Source organism: Diospyros lotus, chromosome 15, assembly GCF_014633365.1.
Source record: "Diospyros lotus cultivar Yz01 chromosome 15, ASM1463336v1, whole genome shotgun sequence".
NCBI classification, from domain to species: Eukaryota; Viridiplantae; Streptophyta; class Magnoliopsida; order Ericales; family Ebenaceae; genus Diospyros; species Diospyros lotus.
The window spans coordinates 3,136,850-3,151,837 of record NC_068352.1 but is presented as its reverse complement, the minus strand read 5'-3'; the positions used below and the strand labels follow the sequence as shown (position 1 = coordinate 3,151,837).

At 34.6% G+C, this 14,988-nt stretch overlaps 1 pseudogene; it reads left to right on the top strand.

The window, feature by feature from the left end:
- Window positions 1-4,010: 4,010 nt before the first annotated feature.
- LOC127792292 (vacuolar protein sorting-associated protein 25-like) lies at window positions 4,011-13,167 on the top strand (annotated as a pseudogene).
- Window positions 13,168-14,988: the final 1,821 nt, after the last annotated feature.

The window sequence follows — 14,988 nt, the reverse complement described above, 5'->3', positions numbered from 1 at the left end:
TTCTTGATCAATATACAAGTTTCAATTTCTTTTAGCACACAGATCTAAAACCGACATGAACAATCGCCCACTAAGTTTATGTTGTTTCTTGAAAACCAATACCCCAATCGAGCCTATTAGTCAAATCTGCCCAAGCATCATGCATGCATTCATACGATCGCATAAAATACATACACACTTGAGAAGAAGCAAAGAAACAAAACCATAAGATTAAAGATGAAAACAGATATACAAAAACGTCCAAAGATTCAAACCAGATAAGGAGTATGGCATGCAACCGGTTACAAAATCCTTAGCCTTCCATCTTGACAAGAACAATGGAGAAAAAGGAAAATCGGCTACTATTCACGTGATAAAAGAATCTCCCCAAAATCGGCCACTTAATGTGCTTAAATAGAGCTTAGGGAGGAAACCCTAGGTTACCGCCACTTCACAGCCGATTTCGAATAGGATAACGTGAGTTCTGGGCTTCGGCTCCTTCATAAAAATTGTGTATCAGGAAGAGTAGATGAATTTGGGATTTTAAATCACTTGATTTGGACATCATAAGCTCAATTTATGGCCTTTTAAAGATTCCATATTTGTGTAGAATTCTAATCCAATTAGGATTTGGCCCAGCTTTTCGGCCCTAACTTGAAGCAATATTTTGAGGCCCAAAGGAACTCTGATTTGGACAAATCATACCATTCTGGAAAGCCCAAGAAGTTCTCTACAATATCTCTGAGACATCATTCACGTTCTGGGATTATAACTTGGCCAAAAACTCGAAAGAAGCACAGAAGGTCAAATTTGTGAGCACACTTTTGCTTCTTTGTCTCCAATCTCCTTGTTTCCCTTCTTGCCATCAAAATTCCTCATGACCCAAGAAGCCCTAATCTGTCCAAAATAAGATAAAATAGTGTGAATCCCAATTCCTATAAAATAAAATAAAACAAAATCAAGATGAATAAAATGACACAACTAACGTGCAAAAAGACTAAATATGAGGGCTAAATAATATGAAAATATGCGCTCTATCAATGGCCAAACAGAAGTCCTCAAGAGGACATTGGAGACTTATCTCCGATGTTTTGCCTCTTCTACACCTAAGGCGTGGTACACTTGGCTTCCTTGAGCTGAGGTATAATACTTCCTATCAAGCTTCTTCTAACCTAACACCTTTTCAGATAGTCTATAGGCGCAAGCCATCTCCACTTCTATGGTTTGAGAAGGGTACCATGACCATATCTAGATTGGAGCAACAACTAGTAGAAAGGGATTTAGTACTAGAAGAGCTTAAAGGCCAACTGCTGCTAGCACAAGCAACGATGAAATCTATAATGGATAAGAAGCGGAGGGACATTCAATTCGAAGTGGAAGACTTGTAGAGGTATGCACGGTTCGGTCTAGCCGATTTTTGGCCAATTTATTGTGCTAAATCGTGTTGAGTTCTAACCTAGTCAAGAAGGGGGGTGAATTGACACCTTTTTAAATTTCTAATGCAAAACTTATGCACGTATATATATGAGAAAACAAATTTAATATAAACCAAAATTATAGTTGAGAGTGTGGGAGCACTTAAATACTAGATGGATAATATGATATCCGCCAGCTGTGCTAGTATGTGCTTAGATCCAATATACTCCTCAAATTACAACTTGGTGAAAAACATGTGATTTGAATGCACACAATAACAAGACTTTAAATAAACCAAATGGAATATTGAATGAGTACAAAGAATGATCAATTAAAGCAAATCAGAATATAATAGCCAACAAGAATGTAGGCCTTAGGATTTGGCCACACAAAAACAAAAACAAACAAGTATAATCAAGCAAGAATAAGTAAAGAGTGAAGAGAAGAAGGACACAACGATTTATAGTGGTTCGGCCCTTATGGCTTACATCCACTACCTAAGGATTCCCTTCCTTAGGATTTTCAATCAAATCCACTATATGAAACTTTTCTTACAACCACCAAAGCCTTCACTTAGCTTCACCACCACCAAACTATTTCTGGAGTCTCACACTCACTAGTTTGGATTTTGTACGCTCTTTACAAGATAGTAGAGATTGAGAAATAGGGTTCTCTCAAAAATAATACAATGAAGTGTAGAGAACTCTCTTAGTTTTCTCTCAAGAAGATAGAGGAAAAGAAAGACTTAGAGAGAATGAAAATCTTGGCCAATGATGTAGAGAATAATAGGGCTTCCAAAAGTTGTTCCAAAGCCTTCAAGAGACCCTTTTATATAGTGCTAGAGTAGGCTTTCCTTGATTAATCTCAGCCCTCCATGTGTCAAGTCTTCAAGCCAATCTCAGCCCTTCATTTGAATTCTTGATTTACCTTCCATAATCAACTAACTTGATTGATCATCAAGATCTTTGACTTTTGTTGATCTCCAATCAGCCTTAAATGAGCAAATCAATTCCAATAATGCATGACTGATTTTAAGGATTAAAATATCATCAAAATCCTTCATAATTCGTGAAAAATCGACCATAAATAAGAAATAATAAATTCTGACTTCTAGTTGAATCTTCAATCACCTTTGATTGTGTAATTGGCTCCTTAGCTTCCATAACAAGCATAACTAATTTGAAATTTGAATTTAAACCTCCAAATGGTGGAAAATCCATCCAAATATTCTCAAATAATGAAGCAAATTTGTTCAACAATGAAGATATCAATCATAACTTCAAAAGCAAGGAATTGATCAAGTTTCCATACTAAAAATGTTGACAACAAGAAGAGAATCAATTTGTGTAGCTGAATATATGCAAGATATCCTTAGAATATTCTCCCATAATGAAGATATCAATTAACCATAATGAGGATATCAATTAGTCATAATGAGTAGGATAATTGATTCCATGATTTGAGTAGAGGATCCTTTTAATAAAAGAGAATCAGCAATAAAGGAAAATAATATCAATCAAGGTTTAACTTTCAAACCTTAATATCCTCCATTAATGTTGAATAATAAGGCTGAATCATTAACTTCTTCATTTGAATGCAATTCAAAAATTCTTCCATATTTAACTAAGTGAAGAAGCTTCTAAGAACCTTTAAATTTACTCCATGATTCTCTTACCATATTTAAACCAACGAGATGATGTAACCTTGATGAGTGTGCTCCACGTGGCTGCCATGTCATCAAAATGCCACATTAACAATGCCATGTCGCCAAGATACATATATGGCAACTCCATATAGTGGACTACTCCAATCTCCTCAAAAACTTCCATATATATCTTTTGAACTTCCCATATATGAACAAGGATTCCATATATATAACTTCTAGACTTTCCATTCCAAGAACTTTCCATACATAGCTCAAATACTCAAATTTCTAGAAAGCTCTCTAAAAACTTGTTTCCATATATAATGAAATCTCTATATAAGAATAAGAAGTTTCCATATATAACTTATGCACATTCACATTCACACATGCCAATCATCAAAATCTACACTCAACAATCTCCCCCTTTTTGATGATTGCAAAAACGTGAAAGAAGCTATACTTAAATGATTTAGCAAAAATATGATTTTCCCTTAAGCTTGCTCTTGCTCCCCCTTAATTTAGGCTCCCCCTTAACTTGCTCTCTCCCCCTTAATTTAGTCTCCCTCTTATCCTTTTAAATCACTATTTATCTACATATTTTCTCTCCCCCTTTTTTGTAATCTATCAAAAAAAATACATGAGAAAGAAAAAAAAATACAATTAGGGAATAGGAATCATACCAAGTGAGTTTCGAAGAAAAAGAAAATTTTCATTTGAAAGAGGCTTAGTAAAAATATCAGCAAGTTGATTCTTGGTATCCACATATTTAATCACAATATCACCTTGTAACACATGCTCTCTAATAAAATGATGTCTAACTTCTATGTGTTTAGCTTTGCTATGATACACCGGATTCTTAGATAAGTGGATAGCACTTGTGTTATCACAATAAATGGAAATATTCTTGAACTCTAAACCAAAATCCTCTAATTGTTGTTTAATCCAAAGCAATTGTGAAGTGCAACTACTTATGGCCATATACTCAGCTTCAGTAGTGGAGAGTGCTACACTTGATTGTTTCTTAGAAAACCATGAAATGAGCTTATTTCCTAGAAATTGACAAGTGCCCATAGTACTTTTTCTATCCAATCTACAACCAGCATAATCCGAGTCATTATAAGCATACAAATCAAATAAAGAACTCTTATCATACCAAAGACCAAGAGTAGAGGTATCTTTTAAGTATCTAAAAATCCGTTTTACCGCAATTAAGTGTGATTGTCTAGGATTAGATTGAAATCTAGCACACAAACACACAGCATGCATAATATCGGGTCTAGATGCAGTAAGATATAACAGTGAGCCAATCATAGATCTATATAGCTTTTGGTCTACTTCATTACCATTTATGTCACTATCAAGCTTTGTATTTGCAGCCATGGGGGTAATACAAGGTTTAGCTAAATCCATGTCAAATCTAAATAGCAAATCTTTAGTATATTTAGCTTGACTAATGTGAATGCCATTCTCACTTTGTTTTATTTGCAAACCTAAAAAGAACGTTAGTTCACCCATCATGCTCATTTGGAATTCACCACTCATACAATCAGCAAAATCTTTACACAAAGAATCATTAGTTGATCCAAAAATAATATCATCCACATACACTTGTACAATAAGCAAATCATTATTTTTATGCTTCACAAACAAAGTACTATCAATTTTCCCACGATTAAAATCATTTTGAAGCAAAAACTTTGATAAATGATCATACCATGCTCTAGGAGCTTGTTTTAAGCCATAAAGAGATTTAAAAAGCTTGTAAACATGATTTGGGAACTTTTGATTTTCAAAACCAGGGGGTTGCTTCACATAAACATCTTCTTGAATAAAGCCATTTAAAAATGCACTCTTAACATCCATTTGAAACAATTTAAAACCTTTAAAGCATGCAAATGCCATTAACAACCTAATAGCTTCTATTCTAGCTACCGGTGCAAACGACTCATCATAATCTACTCCTTCTTCTTGGCTATATCCTTGTGCCACTAATCTAGCCTTATTCCTAACCACTTTTCCATTTTCATCCATTTTGTTTTTGAAAACCCATTTTGTACCAATAATAGAATGATTTTCAAGTTTAGGAACTAAACTCCACACTTTGTTTCTTTCAAACTCATTTAACTCTTCTTGCATTGCTATTACCCAATCGGGTGCTTTTAGAGCATCATTAATACACTTAGGCTCAATTTCACAAATCAAAGCAAGAGAACTAAAAGGATGCACACCATGAGATGATCTAGTTCTAACTCCATGAGAAATGTCACCTATTATTAATTCTTTAGGATGTCGGTGCTTATTTTTAATTTGATACCAATTTTGATCATGCAAAGGACCTATCAATTCATTATTTTCTTGCGATTCTAAGTGAGTCTCATTTTCCAATTTATCTGCTTCTATATATGAATCCATGTTATTAGGTGTAGATTCCTTTAAACTAGACTCTATTTGTGGTTCAAAAACTACATCTTCATCTTCTTCAATATTAGAACTCTTAGCTAGTGATTCATCAAATTTTACATGAATGGACTCTTCTATTGTTTTTGTCCTAGAGTTATAAACTCTATATGCTCTACTAGTAGAAGAAAAACCAACCAAAGAACCTACATCAGATTTAGCATCAAAATTATCCAAATTATATTTAGTGTTCAAAATGTAACATTTACACCCAAATGGTCTAAGATAATCTACTTTAGGTGTCTTACCATGCCAAAGTTCATATGGTGTCTTATTTAGCCCTTTTCTAATAGACAACCTATTTAACACATAACTTGCATGATTAATTGCTTCAGCCCAAAATGACTTAGGTAAACCACTTTCAATTAATATAGTTCTACCAATTTCTTGTAATGACCTATTTTTTCTTTCAACTACTCCATTTTGTTGTGGAGACCTAGGTGCAGAAAAATTATGAGAAATACCATATTTATCACATAACTCACCAAAACCAAAGTTATCAAACTCACCACCATGATCACTCCTAATCTTAATTACACATGCATTTCGTTGATTTTGTAGTTTTCGAATTAGACTATCAAAAACATGTAATGCCTCACTTTTATGAGAAATAAACAAGCACCAAGTAAAACGAGAAAAGTCATCCACAATCACAAATGCATATGATTTACCACCTAAACTTTTAACCCTACTAGGACCAAACAAATCTAAATGAAGTAATTCTAATGGCCTAGTTGTGGTAACATCTTGTTTTGATTTAAATGACTCTCTAACTTGTTTTCCTCTAATGCATGCATCACACATATGTAGGTCATTCAAATTCAATTTAGGCACTTCTCTAATCAGATTTTTCTTTATTAGTTTAGAAAGAGTAGATGTGCTAATATGACCTAATCTTCTATGCCATAGATCCATAGAGTTATCATTCACCATAAGACAAGTAGCATCATTAACACACAAAGAATTCAGATTTAGCACATAAATGTTTCCTTCTCTAATGCCTTTTAAAACAATCTTATTTAAAGAATCTTTAATCAAGCACTCATTACCTTCAAATGCAACCATGTAGCCTTTGTCAATTAATTGACTTATGCTAAGCAAGTTGTAGGATAAGCCACTCACAAATAAGACATCTTCAAACATGAGTTTAGAAGGATTACCCACATTTCCAATGCCTACAATTTTCCCTTTTGAGCCATCGCCAAAAGTAACATTACCTCCATGCTTTTTAGCTTTAAGAGACGAAAATAAGGTGGCATCTCCAGTCATGTGCCTTGAACATCCGCTGTCCAAGAACCATTGGCTTGAAGTACCTTTGGCCTTCAAGCACACCTATTAAGCAAATCAAGGAACCTTAGGTACCCAAACTTTGGGTCCTTGGGGGTTAGAGAACATGAAATCATAGCCATATGTATCAAATATATGTTCCTTAGCTTTTTGATCATTTAAACCCTTAGGAATCCAAAAACTCCTAGTTTTAACAACTTTATTATTTCTAGTTCTAGCTAGTTTTGCATATTTAGCTCTAGGGAGATATTTTGCTCCTTTAATGATTCTAGCATGATGCACACACCTAGAATGAGTAAGATGAGTGGAAGAACCAGTTTTTTGGATTTTCTCTTTTAGTTTACTAGGGTCAAAACCAAGACCAGCCTTTTCAAAATATGGTTTTTGAGATGCAAGCAAAGAATCCAATTTACTGGAACTCAAAGAGAATTTTAAAAATGATTTTTCCAAGTGCTCATTCTTTTCTTTTAAACATGCTATTTCATTTAGTAACTCAGAATGATCACATACAATGCATTCATGCTCCCTAAGACTATCAATAGTGTCATGCAATTCATTTATAGTATCTTTTAATGCACACACTTCATTTGGTTTATTTTCTTCCATTTTCCTAATTTTAGAGTTCAACTCATCTATTTCTTCCATGTACTCTTCCTCTTTCTTTTCTAATCTACCATTTTCTCTTTTAAGCTCCTTGATTTCTCTAATAGCCGTTTTATGTTTTTTAAACAGAAAATCAAACTCTTCTAGCAATGCATCCATTTCAGAAGTGTTTACCTCCTCATCTGTGGAAGATGAGTTATTTTCTCCTTTGGCCATCAAACAAAAGTTGGCCTTTTCTTCTTCTTCATCGCTTGAAGATGATTCAGATTCACTAGAAACATCCCAAGTTGCTTTGAATGCTTTTCTATCTTTCTTCTCTTCCTTTCTCCTTCCTTTGGATCTACCCTTCTTTGATTTGGGACATTCGGACTTGTAGTGTCCAATCTTGCCACACTTGTAGCAAGTAACCTCTACTTTCTTTTCATTTGAGGCTTCTACGGGCTTAGTCTTGTTGAAACTCCTTTTATTCTTTTTCATAAAGTTTCGGAGCCTCCTAGCCAACATGGCAATCTCCTCTTCGGAATCCTCCTCTCCACTAGATTCCTGTGCAACAGGTAAAGCAATTGATTTAGATTTTAGAGAATCTTCTTTGTTTTTATACCTGTTTTTGAGAGTAAGCTCATGTGTCATTAGTGAACCCATTAGTTCATCTAGTGACAACTTCTTGGTATCCTTGGCCTCTTGAATGGCTGTCACCTTTGGATCCCATGCCTCCGGTAGAGATCTTAGAACCTTTTGCACCTTTTCAAAATCTGAATATGATTTACCAAGAGACTCAAGAGAGTTAAGAATATCAGTCAAGCGAGTATACATTTCAGAGATAGATTCATTAGGTTTCATAGAAAACAATTCAAAATCATGTATGTACATGTTTATTTTTGTTTCTCTAACTTGACTAGTACCTTCATATTTTAACTCTAACTTCTTCCAAATTTCATAAGCAGATTTACAACACTGTACATGATTAAATTCGGATCTACTTAAAGCACAATGAAATGCACTCTTAGCCTTAGCATTTAAAGCAATTAATCTCTTATCTTCATCTGTGTACTTATCTCTACTCTTTTCTACTATCTCTTCTACTTCTCCTCTCTTTACCTTTTTCCTTAGGGACATATGGACCATCTCTAACTATTTCCCACAAATCAAGACTATATGCAGTTAAAAAATCTTCCATCATTGTTTTCCAATATGCATAATCGGTGCCATCAAAGAATGGTGCCCTAGATAAAGAACGACCCTCATTTTCATAAAAACGTGAACTCGATGCCATGGATACACCTAGTGATGATTAATCACTCTCTTAGGAACCTCGCTCTGATACCACTTGTTGAGTTCTAACCTAGTCAAGAGGGGGGTGAATTGACACCTTTTAAAAACTTTAATGCAAAACTTATGCACGTATATATATGAGAAAACAAATTTAATATAAACCAAAATTGTAGTTGAGAGTGCGGGAGCACTTAAATACTAGATGGATAATATGATATTCGCCAGTTGTGCTAGTATGTGCTTAGATCCAATATACTCTTCAAATTACAACTTGGTGAAAAACATGTGATTTGAATGCACACAATAACAAGACTTTAAATAAACCAAATGGAATATTGAATGAGTACAAAGAATGATCAATTAAAGAAAATCAGAATATAATAGCCAACAAGAATGTAGGCCTTAGGATTTGGCCACACAAAAACAAAAACAAACAAGTATAATCAAGCAAGAATAAGTAAAGAGTGAAGAGAAGAAGGACACAGCGATTTATAGTGGTTCGGCCCTTATGGCTTACATCCACTACCTAAGGATTCCCTTCCTTAGGATTTTCAATCAAATCCACTATATGAAACTTTTCTTACAACCACCAAAGCCTTCACTTAGCTTCACCACCACCAAACTATTTCTGGAGTCTCACACTCACTAGTTTGGATTTTGTACGCTCTTTACAAGATAGTAGAGATTGAGAAATAGGGTTCTCTCAAAAATAATACAATGAAGTGTAGAGAACTCTCTTAGTTTTCTCTCAAGAAGATAGAGGAAAAGAAAGACTTAGAGAGAATGAAAATCTTGGCCAATGATGTAGAGAATAACAGGGCTTCCAAAAGTTGTTCCAAAGCCTTCAAGAGACCCTTTTATATAGTGCTAGAGTAGGCTTTCCTTGATTAATCTCAGCCCTCCATGTGTCAAATCTTCAAGCCAATCTCAGCCCTTCATTTGAATTCTTGATTTACCTTCCATAATCAGCTAACTTGATTGATCATTAAGATCTTTGACTTTTGTTGATCTCCAATCAGCCTTAAATGAGAAAATCAATTCCAATAATGCATGACTGATTTTAAGGATTAAAATATCATCAAAATCCTTCATAATTCGTGAAAAATCGACCATAAATAAGAAATAATAAATTCTGACTTCTAGTTGAATCTTCAATCACCTTTGATTGTGTAATTGGCTCCTTAGCTTCCATAACAAGTATAACTAATTTGAATTTAAACCTCCAAATGGTGGAAAATCCATCCAAATATTCTCAAATAATGAAGCAAATTTGTCCAACAATGAAGATATCAATCATAACTTCAAAAGCAAGGAATTGATCAAGTTTCCATACTAAAAATGTTGACAACAAGAAGAGAATCAATTTGTGTAGCTGAATATATGCAAGATATCCTTAGAATATTCTCCCATAATGAAGATATCAATTAACCATAATGAGGATATCAATTAGTCATAATGAGTAGGATAATTGATTCCATGATTTGAGTAAAGGATCCTTTTAATAAAAGAGAATCAGCAATAAAGGAAAATAATATCAATCAAGGTTTAACTTTCAAACCTTAATATCCTCCATTAATGTTGAATAATAAGGCTGAATCATTAACTTCTTCATTTGAATGCAATTCAAAAATTCTTCCATATTTAACTAAGTGAAGAAGCTTCTAAGAACCTTTAAATTTACTCCATGATTCTCTTACCATATTTAAACCAACGAGATGATGTAACCTTGATGAGTGTGCTCCACGTGGCTGCCATGTCACCAAAATGCCACATTAACAATGCCATGTCGCCAAGATACATATATGGCAACTCCATATAGTGGACTACTCCAATCTCCTCAAAAACTTCCATATATATCTTTTGAACTTCCCATATATGAAAAAGGATTCCATATATATAACTTCTAGACTTTCCATTCCAAGAACTTTCCATACATAGCTCAAATACTCAAATTTCTAGAAAGCTCTCTAAAAACTTGTTTCCATATATAATGAAATCTCTATATAAGAATAAGAAGTTTCCATATATAACTTATGCACATTCACATTCACACATGCCAATCATCAAAATCTACACTCAACAAATCGCACATGCGGTTTTCAGATGTAGTCAAACCAACCGGTTTGATTTGGCGCTGAAAAACCGCACCAACGTGATGTGGTTTGGTGCAGTTTGCAAATAAATCCCAACAACCCTGATCGAAATATAGATAAATCCAAATTCAAATATCTTGATCAGACAATGTCCACCAATGATCTCAAGCTTCCGCCGCACCGAACCATCTTATTAACAAAACATTTAGGAATGGAAGTGCAAATGGAAGAGATACCTTGTCAGAAATGGAGTTGGTATCGTTAGATCTCCATCCGAGGCATAGGAACCCTAGATGTTGATAATGTCCCTGCATTTCTCTACCCCTATTCATTACGGTTTCTACCTCCTCATCTTGTTCCACCTCAATTTTTGAAGTTCCATTCTTATGATTCATTCCATTATCTCTCTTATAATAGGCTTTGTTCTATCTCTGGGGGGAAATTCAGGGGCAATCCTTACCAAGTTCGAGCGTGTAAATATAACGATGAACTGTTGAAGTTGCGTGAGATTGTGGGAGTAGAACAGAACATGTGAAGGCGAATGATCGGTGAAGAAGATCATGGAAATCAAACAATCTGAGACGTCATTTGGTTCCTTGTAAGTGCAATTATACCTTTGTAAGTGTGAATCACTTGTTTATGTTAGAGAGAGATCAGTAAGGTTGATTGCGTGAGATTGTTTGGTGTATTTGGAGCATTATATTCTAATCAATGTATTGTTCTTACAGTGTTATCGTGAGATCTTGTGAGAGTTTTTGTATATCTCTGTAATCCATGGTGGATTGACTAGGGTGAAACCTTGTCGTGAGTAGGATCATTTTTTATCTGAACACGTAAATGATGTGTTCTTTATTTTTTTGTTTGTGTTGTGTTTGTATTTTTCATTTTTTTGATTTGTTTCAATGTGGATCTCGATACTACCATAGTTTTGGTTGTGTGGTTTATTTCACAGAATATTAACAACTTGATTTATTCAAATAACAGATATAATATCTTGATGACTGGTTCTCAAACTTTATCCTGCAATTCCCTCTTGAGTGTGATTTTTTCTTTAAAAAAGAAAAGTAGTAGGATTTAGATGAAGTCAACTAAGTTTCTATCCAAGGAGGTGGAGCAGCTACATGGTTCCTCTTTTTCCATTTTGCTATGTGAATGGATGTGATTATTGAATTGAAATACAATTTTATGAGATTTCCTATGCTGAAATGTTTTCCTCCCCCTTCTTTCCCACTTGGATTCTTCCCCAATTTCTTCTTCTTCTTCTTCTTCTTCTTCTTCTTCTTCTTCAATGAATCAATCTTTTCTTACTGTCATGCATACTTTTATTGGTCGTTGTTGTGTGCTTGAATCATATCAATCTAAAACAAAAGTGTATGAATGCATCTGTTTGCATTCTGATATAAATAGCAAGAGTTTTTGGGACAATGTTAATATGAATGCATCTATTTTCATTCTGTTATCTCTCCCCCCCCCCCCTGTCTCTCTCTCTCTGTATTAGTTGAGAAAACTAAGCCTTGTACATTGGTGATATCTTTTTATTTTCAAAACTAATATGTTTGCATTATTTCTTGTTATGCGTGATGTAGGGTCTCTAAGTCATGAAGCTAGGGAGGTATTTTTGTCAGCCTTAGTTTTTGAAGGTTGGTCAATGTCCTTAATATTTCTCATATTCTTTCCCCATTTTTTTAAGTACTTGCATGTAAATTTCGGGGGTAGTTTTCTACTAAACAGGCGATGCAAAATAGATGGATAAGGGACACAGAAAATGCCTTATCTTCTGGCACTGCATCCAAGATTGGGCTAACTTGACTTTAAGATTCGTAAGTAGTTATCTCATCTTTTAATAAGAACTGCTTCTTGATCATGTGAGCTTGCTTGATTTGTTATGTTCAAAACATCTTATTCTTTTGCTATGTGTTACCTCAACATGTTTGATTAGGTGAAGGATAGTCCTTTGTAAAATAGTAATACAGTTTGAGGATATTCATTTAGTACTAATGTTGTGCCCTTCCTTTAGTTTTGAATTTTTTTTTTTTTTTGACATGTTTGGTTAGGTGAAACATAATGGCTTGGAAGATAGTGTAATGATAGTGGAGGAGATTTGATTAGGGACTGAATCTCAGGGAACAGGCAAACTATGATTCCTAAAAATACCCCTTGATACCAGTTTATTGACAGGAGTAGGAGTAGGAATAAGTGAAGGTTCCTTGTAAAAATTGTTGATTTTTGTTGTGCTTTATTTAATTTTATTATAATAATTTTCATTGTATATTTGTTGGATGCTACATATATAGAGCTTCATGGAGTGGAGCGAACAATCCTAATGAATCTCTGAAGCTACCAGAACACAAGGGGAAGCTTACAATTTTCAATGGAGCTTCAACTGATGATGAAGGCATCAAATTCTCTATTTAGTGCTTTTCCCCTTTGTGCCTTATTTGTTTGGTTAATGACTAGTTTTTTCTAATGCATATGTGAGTTGTACTGTTGCTTTAATTTATTTGTCTTAAATTTGAGACAAAGATCACGGTGTTTTAACTTATTAATGAATTTACCTTGGCCACTCAAGTACAACTTAAAAGGCACTTTTTGTCACAAGAGATGTCATAATAGCGGCAACAGTGACATTGAAAAGCGGTATTCTGATCATAATTTTGGAAGGAGTGTATTTGGTCAATTTTTTGGGTTTTAGAGACCTATGGCTGTAAAATGAGGCATCAAGCCTGGCTTTATACTGACTAACTTTGCATTTGCCTTTGCTTTTGCTCTGGGGTAGGCTATATGCTTTACTTTTGCTTTTGACTTGGAGATGAATGCTTCTTCCACTCACTGTTTGTGCTTCTACTCTAATCCTATCAGTATCAGAGTTAAGAAATCAAAGGGGTACTGCTACTTGATTTCTTCGAGTGATTCATCTCCTAACCTAAGATTTACTTTCTTTGTGATCATCTTGTTTTTTGTTCAGTGACTACAACATGAGTCCAAGAAGCCTCTTCTTCTAGTTCACGAAGTGGCATCTATCTATCACGTGTTCTTGAGCTTCAGAGGAGAGGACACTCGTCGGGCTTTCAAGCTCAAGGGAGGAGAAGAGAAGATTGAGAAAATGGAGGGAAGCACTGGTGTCTAGAGGAAACTGCTAATTTAGCAAGGGATGGGTTTTGCTTAATTAAGCTTATGGGTAAATGATAAATCTTTTTCATCTCGTATCGTATCAAGCTGGTGCCTGGTGGGGTTATTAGAGCTTTTTTTTAGTAATAACTGATGCTAATACAGATAACTAACTAAAGAAAAACAAAACTTTTATGTCTTTCTTTATTTGGAAAGCTCTCAAGAAAGAGCCATCAAAAGAGAGAATAACATCAAAAGTAGTGGGTGGGATATTAAAAATTGGAATTGCATGTTGCTTTGCCCACGCCACTAAGCAATTGAGAATTGCTTATCTCTAGGTATGAAATTGAAGTTGTTGCCATCAATGAAAAATCGGTAACTCTTAATATGTTATTTGTTGTAAATCGTGTATCAATCTCATGTCATGATTCATGATGAAAATTTTAATTTGACAAGCATCATCATGAATTTATGTAATTCGACTGCATGCATCATTTATAACTTGATTATTTTCATCGTACCAACCACACAAGAAGTCCAAAAAATATTTGGAAATCATCTTTCAAAGATTTGCCCAACATCTTTACAATTTTTGGCATTATCAGTCTTATTGATCACCTCTTGCAACAGATCACCAATAAATTTTAATTTTCATAAACATGGGCTGACCATATTGTTGTATTTTCTTGTAATCGACCACACCATCACAAAGCCAAAAGCAGTACCAATCCAAGAAATAGAAATGAACCACACAACGCACACACGCAAGAACACAAGATATACGTGTTCGGATCTAAACGAATCCTACTCATGGTAGAGGCTCCGCCTCTAGTCAATCCACTAGAAATATATATGCATATTTACATAGGATTACAACGAGAGAAATAAGACAATAGAAACAAGAACTTTCTCTCGATCTCACGGCCACTCAAGAATAATACATCAATCAGAATACAACGCTAACAATACATCAAACAAATCTCACTCATTCAATCTTATCGAATGACATGTCTCAGATCTAATTCGATTGTTGCGATCTTCTTCACCGATCGACCGCCTTCATGCGTTCTGTTATTCTCCCCGCATCAAGTTCTTCTTCGGTCTTGCTAGATCTCTCTCTCTCTCTCT